This window comes from Arachis ipaensis, chromosome B4 (assembly GCF_059453495.1).
Source record: "Arachis ipaensis isolate K30076 ecotype BB chromosome B4, ASM5945349v1, whole genome shotgun sequence".
NCBI lineage: Eukaryota > Viridiplantae > Streptophyta > Magnoliopsida > Fabales > Fabaceae > Arachis > Arachis ipaensis.
The window spans coordinates 95,686,302-95,695,957 of record NC_142439.1 but is presented as its reverse complement, the minus strand read 5'-3'; the positions used below and the strand labels follow the sequence as shown (position 1 = coordinate 95,695,957).

Genomic DNA, 9,656 nt, shown 5'->3' with positions numbered 1-9,656 from the left:
AATTAATTTTTCAAATTCCCTCTCTCTCATCTCCTTCTAATTATTTATTTATTTACTAACACTTCTCTTCATCTCAAAATTCGAACCCTCTCTTCCTCTTGGTGTTCGAATTTCTCTTCTTCTATTCTTCTATTCTTATACTCACATACAGGAATCTCTATACTGTGACATAGAGGATTCCATATTTTCTTTTGTGTTCTCTTCTTTTTCATATGAGCAGGAACAAGGATAAGAACATTCTTGTTGAAGCTGATCCTGAACTTGAAAGGACTCTGAAGAGGAAGCTAAGGGAAGCTAAAGCACAACTCTCTAGAGAAAATCTGACAGAAATTTTCGAAAAAGAAGGAGATATGGCTGAAAATAATAACAATGCAAGGAAGATGCTTGGTGACTTTACTGCACCAAATTCCAATTTACATGGAAGAAGCATCTCAATCCCTGCCATTGGAGCAAACAATTTTGAGCTTAAGCCTCAATTAGTTTCTCTGATGCAACAGAATTGCAAGTTTCATGGACTTCCATCAGAAGATCCTTTTCAGTTCTTAACTGAATTCTTGCAGATCTGTGATACTGTTAAGACCAATGGGGTTGATCCCGAGGTCTACAGGCTTATGCTTTTCCCCTTTGCTGTAAGAGACAGAGCTAGAGTATGGTTGGACTCTCAACCTAAAGATAGCCTGAACTCTTGGGATAAGCTGGTCACAGCTTTCTTAGCCAAGTTCTTTCCTCCTCAAAAGCTTAGCAAGCTTAGAGTGGATGTTCAAACCTTCAGACAAAAGGAAGGTGAATCCCTCTATGAAGCTTAGGAGAGATACAAGGAACTGACCAAAAGGTGTCCTTCTGACATGCTTTCAGAATAGACCATCCTGGATATCTTCTATGATGGTCTGTCTGAACTATCTAAGATGTCATTGGACCATTCTGCAGGTGGATCCATTCACCTAAAGAAAATGCCTGCAGAAGCTCAAGAACTCATTGACATGGTTGCAAATAACCAGTTCATGTACACTTCTGAGAGGAATCCTGTAAGTAATGGGACGCCTCTACAGAAGGGAGTTCTTGAAATTGATACTCTGAATGCCATATTGGCTCAGAATAAAATATTGATTCAACAAGTCAATATGATCTCACAGAGTCTGAATGGATTGAAGGAATCATCCAACAGTACTAAAGAGGCATCTTCTGAAGAAGGAGCTTATGATCCTGAGAACCCTGCAATAGCAGAGGTGAATTACATGGGTGAACCCTATGGAAACACCTATAATCCCTCATGGAGAAATCATCCAAATTTCTCATGGAAGGATCAACAAAAGCCTCAACAAGGCTTTAACAATGGTAGAAGAAACAGGTTTAGCAATAGCAAGCCTTTTCCATCATCCACTCAGCAACAAACAGAGAACTCTGAGCACAATCCATCTAACTTAGCAAATATAGTCTCTGATGTATCTAAGGCCACTTTAAGTTTCATGAATGAAACAAGGTCCTCCATTAGAAATCTGGAGGCACAAGTGGGCCAGCTGAGTAAAAGGGTCACTGAAACCCCTCCTAGTACTCTCCCAAGCAATACAGAAGAAAATCCAAAGAGAGAGTGCAAAGCCATTGATTTAACCATCATGGCCGAACCTACAAGGGAGGGAAAGGACGTGAATCCCAGTGAGGAAGACCTCCTGGGACGTCCAGTGATCAATAAGGATTTTCCCTTTGAGGAACCAAAAGAATCTGAGGCTCAATTAGAGACCATAGAGATTCCATTGAACCTCCTTATGCCATTCATGAGCTCTGATGAGTATTCTTCTTCTGAAGAGAATGAAGATGTCATTGAAGAGCAAGTTGCCAAGTACCTTGGTGCAATCATGAAGCTGAATGCCAAATTATTTGGTAATGAGACTTGGGAAGATGAACCTCCCTTGCTCATCAATGAACTAAGTGATCTGGATCAACTGAGATTGCCTCAGAAGAAACAGGATCCTGGAAAGTTCTTAATACATTGTATCATCGGCACCATGACCTTTGAGAAGGCTCTATGTGACCTTGGATCAGGGATAAACCTCATGCCACTCTCTGTAATGGAGAAACTGGGAATCTTTGAGGTACAGGCTGTCAAATTCTCATTAGAGATGGCAGACAAATCTATGAAACAGGCTTATGGACTAGTAGAGGACGTGCTAGTAAAGGTTGAAGGCCTTTACATCCCTGCTGATTTCATAATCCTAGACACTGGGAAGGATGAGGATGAATCCATCATCCTTGGAAGACCCTTCCTAGCCACAGCAAGAGCTGTGATTGATGTGGACAGAGGAGAGTTGATCCTTCAACTAAATGAGGACAACCTTGTGTTTAAAACTCAAGGATCTCCTTCTGTAACCATGGAGAGGAAGCATGAAAAGCTTCTCTCACTGCAGAGTCAACCAAAGCCTCCACAGTCAAACTCTAAGTTTGGTGTTGAACCCCCACATTCAAACTCTAAGTTTGGTGTTGGGAGGTTCCAACCTTGCTCTGATTATCTGTGAGGCTCCATGAGAGCTCACTGTCAAGCTATTGATATTAAAGAAGCGCTTGTTGGGAGGCAACCCAATGTTATTTAATCAATTTTATTTTATTTTCTCTTTATTATTATTTCGTGTTTTATTAGGTTGATGATCATGTGGAGTCACAAAAACTACTGAAAAATCAAAAAAATAGAATGAAAAACAGCATTGAAAACAGCACACCCTGGAGGAAGAGCTTACTGGCGTTTAAACGCCAGTAAGGAGCATCTGGCTGGCGTTTAACGCCAGAACAGAGCATGGAACTGGCGTTAAATGCCAGAAATAAGCAGCAGTCTGGCGTTTAAACGCCAGGATTGCACCCAGAGGAAAGCTGGCGTTAAACGCCAGAAATAAGCATGGAGCTGGCGTTTAACGCCAGAAACAAGCATGGAAGTGGCGTTAAATGCCAGAATTGCACAATAAGGTCATTTTACACGCCTAATTGAGGCAGGGATGTTAAGTCCTTGGCCCCACTTGATCTGTAGGCCCCACAGAACTCCTCAGGATCTGTGGACCCCACAGGATCCCCACCTACCCTTCTTCTCTCCTCTTCCCACCTTTTCATAACTCTCTTCCCCAAATGCCCTTCACCAATCACTTCAATCACTCTTTCCCATCACCCCCTCACCACTCACATCCATCTTCTCTTCCCCATAAACCCTACCTACCTTCAAATTCAATAATTTCCCTCCCAAACCCAACCCTAAATGGCCGAACCCTAAACCCCTCCCCACCTCTATATAAACCCCTCATTCCTTCTTCTATTTCCCACAACACAACCCTCTCTTCTTCCACTTGGCCAAAACCTACTCTCTCTCCCTCTCTTCCATTTTTTTCTTCTTTTTCTACTCACTTCTTTCTTCTTTTTCTCGGGGACGAGCAAACATTTTAAGTTTGGTGTGGTAAAAGCATTGCTATTTATTTTTCCATAACCATTTATGGCACCTAAGGCCAGAGAAACCTCTAGAAAGAGGAAAGGGAAGGCAATTGCTTTCACCTCTGAGTCATGGGAGATGGAGAGATTCATCTCAAAGGTCCATCAAGTCCACTTCTATGAAGTTGTGGCCAAGAAGAAAGTGATCCCTGAGGTTCCTTTCAAGCTCAAGAAGAATGAGTATCCGGAGATCTGACTTAAGATCCAAAGAAGATGTTGGGAAGTTCTCACCAACCCCATTCAACAAGTCGGGATCCTAATGGTTCAAGAGTTCTATGCAAACGCATGGATCACTAGGAACCATGATCAAAGTGTGAACCTAAATCCAAAGCATTGGCTTACCATGGTTCGGGAGAAATACTTAGATTTTAGTCCGGAAAATGTAAGGCTGGCGTTCAACTTGCCAATGATGGAAGAGAACGCACGCCCCTACACAAGAAGGGTCAACTTTGATCAAAGGTTGGACCAAGTCCTCATAGACATATGTGAGGAAGGAGCTCAATGGAAAATTGACTCAAGAGGCAAGCCGGTTCAATTAAGAAGGCATGACCTCAAATCAGTGGCTAGGGGATGGCTAGAGTTCATTCAACGCTCAATCATTCCTACTAGTAACCGGTCTGAAGTTACTATAGACGGGGCCATCATGATCCATAGTATCATGATTGGAGAAGAGGTGGAAGTTCATGAGATTATACCTCAAGAACTCTACAAGGTAGCTGACAAGTCCTCCACTTGGGCAAGGTTAGCCTTTCCTCACCTCATATGCCACCTCTGCAATTCAGCTGGAATTGACATAGAGGGAGACATCCTCATTGAAGAGGATAAGCCCATCACCAGGAAAAGGATGGAGGAAACAAGAGATCATAGACCTCAACATGAGTATGAGGAAATTCCTCACCATGAAATCCCTGAGATGCCTCAGGGGATGCACTTTCCTCCACAGAATTATTGGGAATAAATCAACACTTCCCTAGGAGAATTAAGTTCTAACATGGGATAACTAAGGGTGGAGCACCAAGAGCACTCCATCTTCCTCCATGAAATTAGAGAAGATCAAAGAGCTATGAGGGAGGAGCAAGAAAGACAAGGAAGAGACATAGAGGAGCTCAAGAGCACCATTAGTTCTTCAAGAAGAGGAAGACGCCACCCTCACTAAGGTGGACTCATTCCTTAATCTCCTTGTTTATTTATTTTCCTGTTTTTCGATTTTTGAGCTTTATGTTTTATTTATGTTTGTGTCTTTACTATATGATCATTAGTGTCTAAGTGTCTATGCCTTAAAGTTATGAATATGAATCCATCACCTCTCTTAAATGAAAACTGTTTTAATTACAAAAGAACAAGAAGTACATGGTTTCGAATTCATCCTTGAAACTAGTTTAATTATTTTGATGTGGTGGCAACACTTTTTGTTTTCTGAATGCATGCTTGAACAGTGCATATGTCTTTTGAAGTTGATGTTTATGAATGTTAAATATGTTGGCTCTTGAAGAATAAGGAAAAAGGAGAAATGTTATTTGATAATCTGAAAAAATCATAAAAATGATTCTTGAAGCAAGAAAAAGCAGTGAATACAAAAGCTTGCAGAAAAAAATGGCGAAAAAAAAAATACAGCAAGCAGAAAAAGGCAAAACCTCTTTAAACCAAAAGGCAAGACCAAAAAGCCAATAGCCCTTAAAACCAAAAAGCAAGGGTAATAAAAAGGATCCAAGGCTTTGAGCATCAGTGGATAGGAGGGCCTAAAGGAATAAAATCCTGGCCTAAGCGGCTAAACCAAGCTGTCCCTAACCATGTGCTTGTGGCGTGAAGGTGTCAAGTGAAAACTTGAGACTGAGCGGTTAAAGTCAAGGTCCAAAGCAAAAGAAGAGTGTGCTTAAGAACCCTGGACACCTCTAATTGGGGACTTTAGCAAAGCTGAGTCACAATCTGAAAAGGTTCATCCAGTTATGTGTCTGTGGCATTTATGTATCCGGTGGTAATATTGGAAAACAAAGTGCTTAGGGCCACGGCCAAGACTCATAAAGTAGCTATGTTCAAGAATCAACATACTGAACTAGGAGAATCAATAACACTATCTGAATTCTAAGTTCCTATAGATGCCAATCATTCTGAACCTCAATGGATAAAGTGAGATGCCAAAACTATTCAAGAGGCAAAAAGCTACAAGTTTCGCTCATTTGATTGGAGCTAAGTTTCATTGATATTTTGGAATTTATAGTATATTCTCTTCTTTTTATCCTATTTGATTTTCATTTTCTTGGGGACAAGCAACAATTTAAGTTTGGTGTTGTGATGAGCGGATAATTTATACGCTTTTTGGCATTGTTTTTACAGAGTTTTCAGTATGATTTAGTTAGTTTTTAATATATTTTTATTAGTTTTTTATTAAAATTCACATTTCTAGACTTTACTATGAGTTTTTGTGTTTTTCTGTGATTTCAGGTATTTTTTGGCTGAAATTGAGGGACTTGAGCAAAAATCAGATTAAGAGGTTGAAGAAGGACTGCAGATGCTGTTGGATTCTGACCTCCCTGCACTCAAAGTGGATTTTCTGAAGCTACAGAACTCCAAATGGCGCGCTTTTAATTGCGTTGGAAAGTAGACATCCAGGGCTTTCCAACAATATATAATAGTCCATACTTTGATTAAGGATAGTCAAAGTAAACTGGCGTTGAACGCCAGTACCATGCTACATTCTGGAGTCAAACGCTAGAAATAGGTTGCAAAGTGGAGTTAAACGCCAGAAACAGGTTACAAACTAGCGTTCAACTCCAAGAAAGACCTCTACATATGTAAAGCTCAATGCTCAGCCCAAGCACACACCAAGTGGGCCCCGAAAGTGGATTTCTGCATCATTTAGTCATTTCTGTAAACCCTAGTAACTAGTTTAGTATAAATAGGACTTTTTACTATCTTCGGAGAGATCTTTGATCAGTTTTATGCTATCTTAGACTTTCATGGGGGCTGGCCTCTCGGCCATGCCTGAACCTTGTTCTTATGTATTTTCTACGGTAGAGTTTCTACACTCCATAGATTAAGGTGTGGAGCTCTGCTGTTCCTCATGAATTAATACAAAGTACTACTGTTTTTCTATTCAATTCAAGCTTATTCCGCTTCTAAGATATTCATTCGCACCCAAGAACATGATGAATGTGATGATTATGTGACGCTCATCATCATTCTCACTTACGAACGCGTGCCTGACAAACACTTCTGTTCTACATGCAAACAAGCTAGAATGAGTATCTCTTAGATATCTAATACAGAGGACCGAGTTCGAGATATTAGAATCTTCGTGGTATAAGTTAGAACCATGGATGGCCATTCTTGAGATCCGGAAAGTCTGAACCTTGTCTGTGATATTCCGAGTAGGATCTGGGAAGGGATGGCTGTGACGAGCTTCAAACTCGCGAGTGCTGGGCGTAGTGACAGACGCAAAAGGATAGTAAATCCTATTCTAGTATGATCGAGAACCGACAGATGATTAGCCATGCAGTGATAGCGCATTGGACCATTTTCACAGAGAGGATGGGATGTAGCCATTGACAATGGTGATGCCCTACATAAAGCTTGCCATGGAAAGGAGTAGGAATGATTGGATGAAGACAGCAGGAAAGTAGAGGTTCAGAGGAACGAAAAACATCTCTATACGCTTATCTGAAACTCTCACCAATGAATTACATAAGTATCTCTATCCTATTTTAATTATCTTTTAGTATACTATAATCTCTTAATACATTTGAATCCGCCTGACTGAGATTTACAAGGTGACCATAGCTTGCTTCAACCGACAATCTCCGTGGGATCGACCCTTACTCATGTAAGGTTTATTACTTGGACGACCCAGTGCACTTGCTGGTCAGCTGTGCAAAGTTGTGACAAAGAATTAAGATTATGAACGTGCGTACAAAGCTTTCAGCGCCGTTACCAAGGAATGGAACTGTCACGATTTCTGCGCACCAGGTACCGAGGAGCATTCAGTGCCCACTTGCACTTATCGGACCTCTTATTTCAAGATGTTCCAAAAGGTCCTCCAGTTCATAATCAGGAGAATCAACAACAATAACCAGCGGCACTGGCACTGGCACCGCCACCGCCACCAACACAATAGGAGGTTGAGTATGTTACACCATATGTTCCTCACATGCATCCGTCGGATTATTTTTCACCATCAATCCCGTTACATCAACAGTATTAGAGTGGTCCATAGTTTGAGGCAGGGGAGCAAGCTTCATTCAGCCAGCTGCTTGGTTTCATGGCTCTGGGGCCAGGTCACTCACATTCAGGTAACCATGAGGACATTCCTACTGACCATCTGGCACATCCGAGTGGTATTACTCCAGTTATGAGGTCTTTAGATTTGAGACTTCAGGTTTGCACTTCAATGAGTGCTGATGCCACGAGAGAGATTATACAGAGTAAAAACCCTAGGCATATTCCAATGAGTCTAATTCAAGAGAGTAACAAGGCAGTTGATGATGAGACTAATGACTACCTAGTAGATCTTCCGGATAGTGATGGTGATGATGAAAACGACAATGAGGATGAGGAGGACGATGATGATGTCGATGATGAGTTGACCTGTCAAGATGATGAAGACTACCATGATGATCCAGCGCCTAGTGCAGGTAAAGTGAACTATTAGATTCATTACATTGAATATGTTAGATTTTATTGGGCTAGAGCACTATCTTGTATTTTCAACAAGAATTTAGTTTGTGTTGTATATTAATAATGAATTTCTCTTTGGTCAGTTGCACTCTGTATGTGTTGTACATTGATAATGAATTTTTATTTGATAATGAATTTCTATTTGATTAGTTGCACTCTGCATGTGTTGTATATTGATAATGAATTTCTATTTGATAATGAATTTCTATTTGATTAGTTGTGTATGTGTTATATTTTGATAGGTACGGTCACAAGTGAAAAAGGGAAAAGCTACAACTTTAGAGCTGATCCTCCACGTCTGAGTGCTAATCGGTTTACCCCACCCGCTTTTAACAGGGTTGCAAAGAAGTGCAAAATCTTTTGCAAAGATGTGAAGTGGGCGATGAGAAAATAATGTGTTTGACTTTATGTATCAATTGTTAATTAGGTTGTTGGTAGTATTTTGGTTTGACTTTATGGATCAACTATGTTAATTAAGTTGTTGTGACCTATTTTGGTTTGAATGTACGGATCGACTATGTTAATTAAGTTCTTAACTATCATGTGTGTCAAAGAATTATTAATTGAATAAGAACTTGTTGGATACAATATATCGAAATGCCAATGTCATACAGTAATATAAACTCAAAGGAAATGCAACAATAGTAACTCCTACTCTCCAGCTGGACCCGCACTTGGACCACCACTTTGACGACATCTACTATGGTTGTGGCCCTCGGCACCGCATTGCTTGCATCGCCTAGGACCACGCAACATACAAGTGTCCATCTCATTCAAGAAGTAGGTCATCTTAGGCCAACCTTTGGCTACCCGTCTAAGAAACAGATTGCCAACGAAACGAGGTCCATGATAAGCAGGCCAAGTTGTAGGATTTTCCAATAGTCTAAACCTAGCCCTGTATACTCTTCGAACTTGGTCCGTCTTGGATACGTCATGAACGTACACTTACCAATCCAACCGCTGGTTTGCACAACAAGCAAATACGTGTCGACACAAAATTCGGTTAACCTGGAATTCATCACAGTTGCACCATTGTCGGCGTAGGTCAACTGCATACGCAACCCCACTAAGCATCTCACGTACTTCAAAGACTTCATTTTCTCTGTCAAAGCAGCTAACCTGTATGTTTTCCAATGCTCGTTGATTTGCATGCAACTTGGAGGTCACACCAGCTCAGAGAACACATGCCCAGCATTAATTCGAGCCTCAGCCTCGGCTCTTTTCCTAGTGAACAACTCATTCAGTCTGTAAAATGTAGCCTTAACAAGCGCAGTGACTGGGAAATTGCGTTCCCCCTTTAAGACGGAGTTGATGCACTCCACAAGATTGGTGGTCATATGACCCCATCGGTATCTACCATCAAATGCCAAAGCATACTGCTCATGTGGGATCCGGTCAAGCCAGTACGTGTAAGCCTCACCCTGTTTGCGTAATCGTTGATAGCACATCTGGTACTCCTGAATCATTCTCGAATATCATATGATAAAAAACATTCAACTATGAACAATATTCTATTCAATCGT

At 41.0% G+C, this 9,656-nt stretch overlaps 1 non-coding gene across 1 annotated transcript; it reads right to left on the bottom strand.

The window, feature by feature from the left end:
* Window positions 1-743: 743 nt before the first annotated feature.
* On the bottom strand, window positions 744-851 carry LOC148568447 (small nucleolar RNA R71). Its single transcript, XR_015881727.1, has one exon. It is a non-coding gene; the product is annotated as a small nucleolar RNA R71 (small nucleolar RNA).
* Window positions 852-9,656: the final 8,805 nt, after the last annotated feature.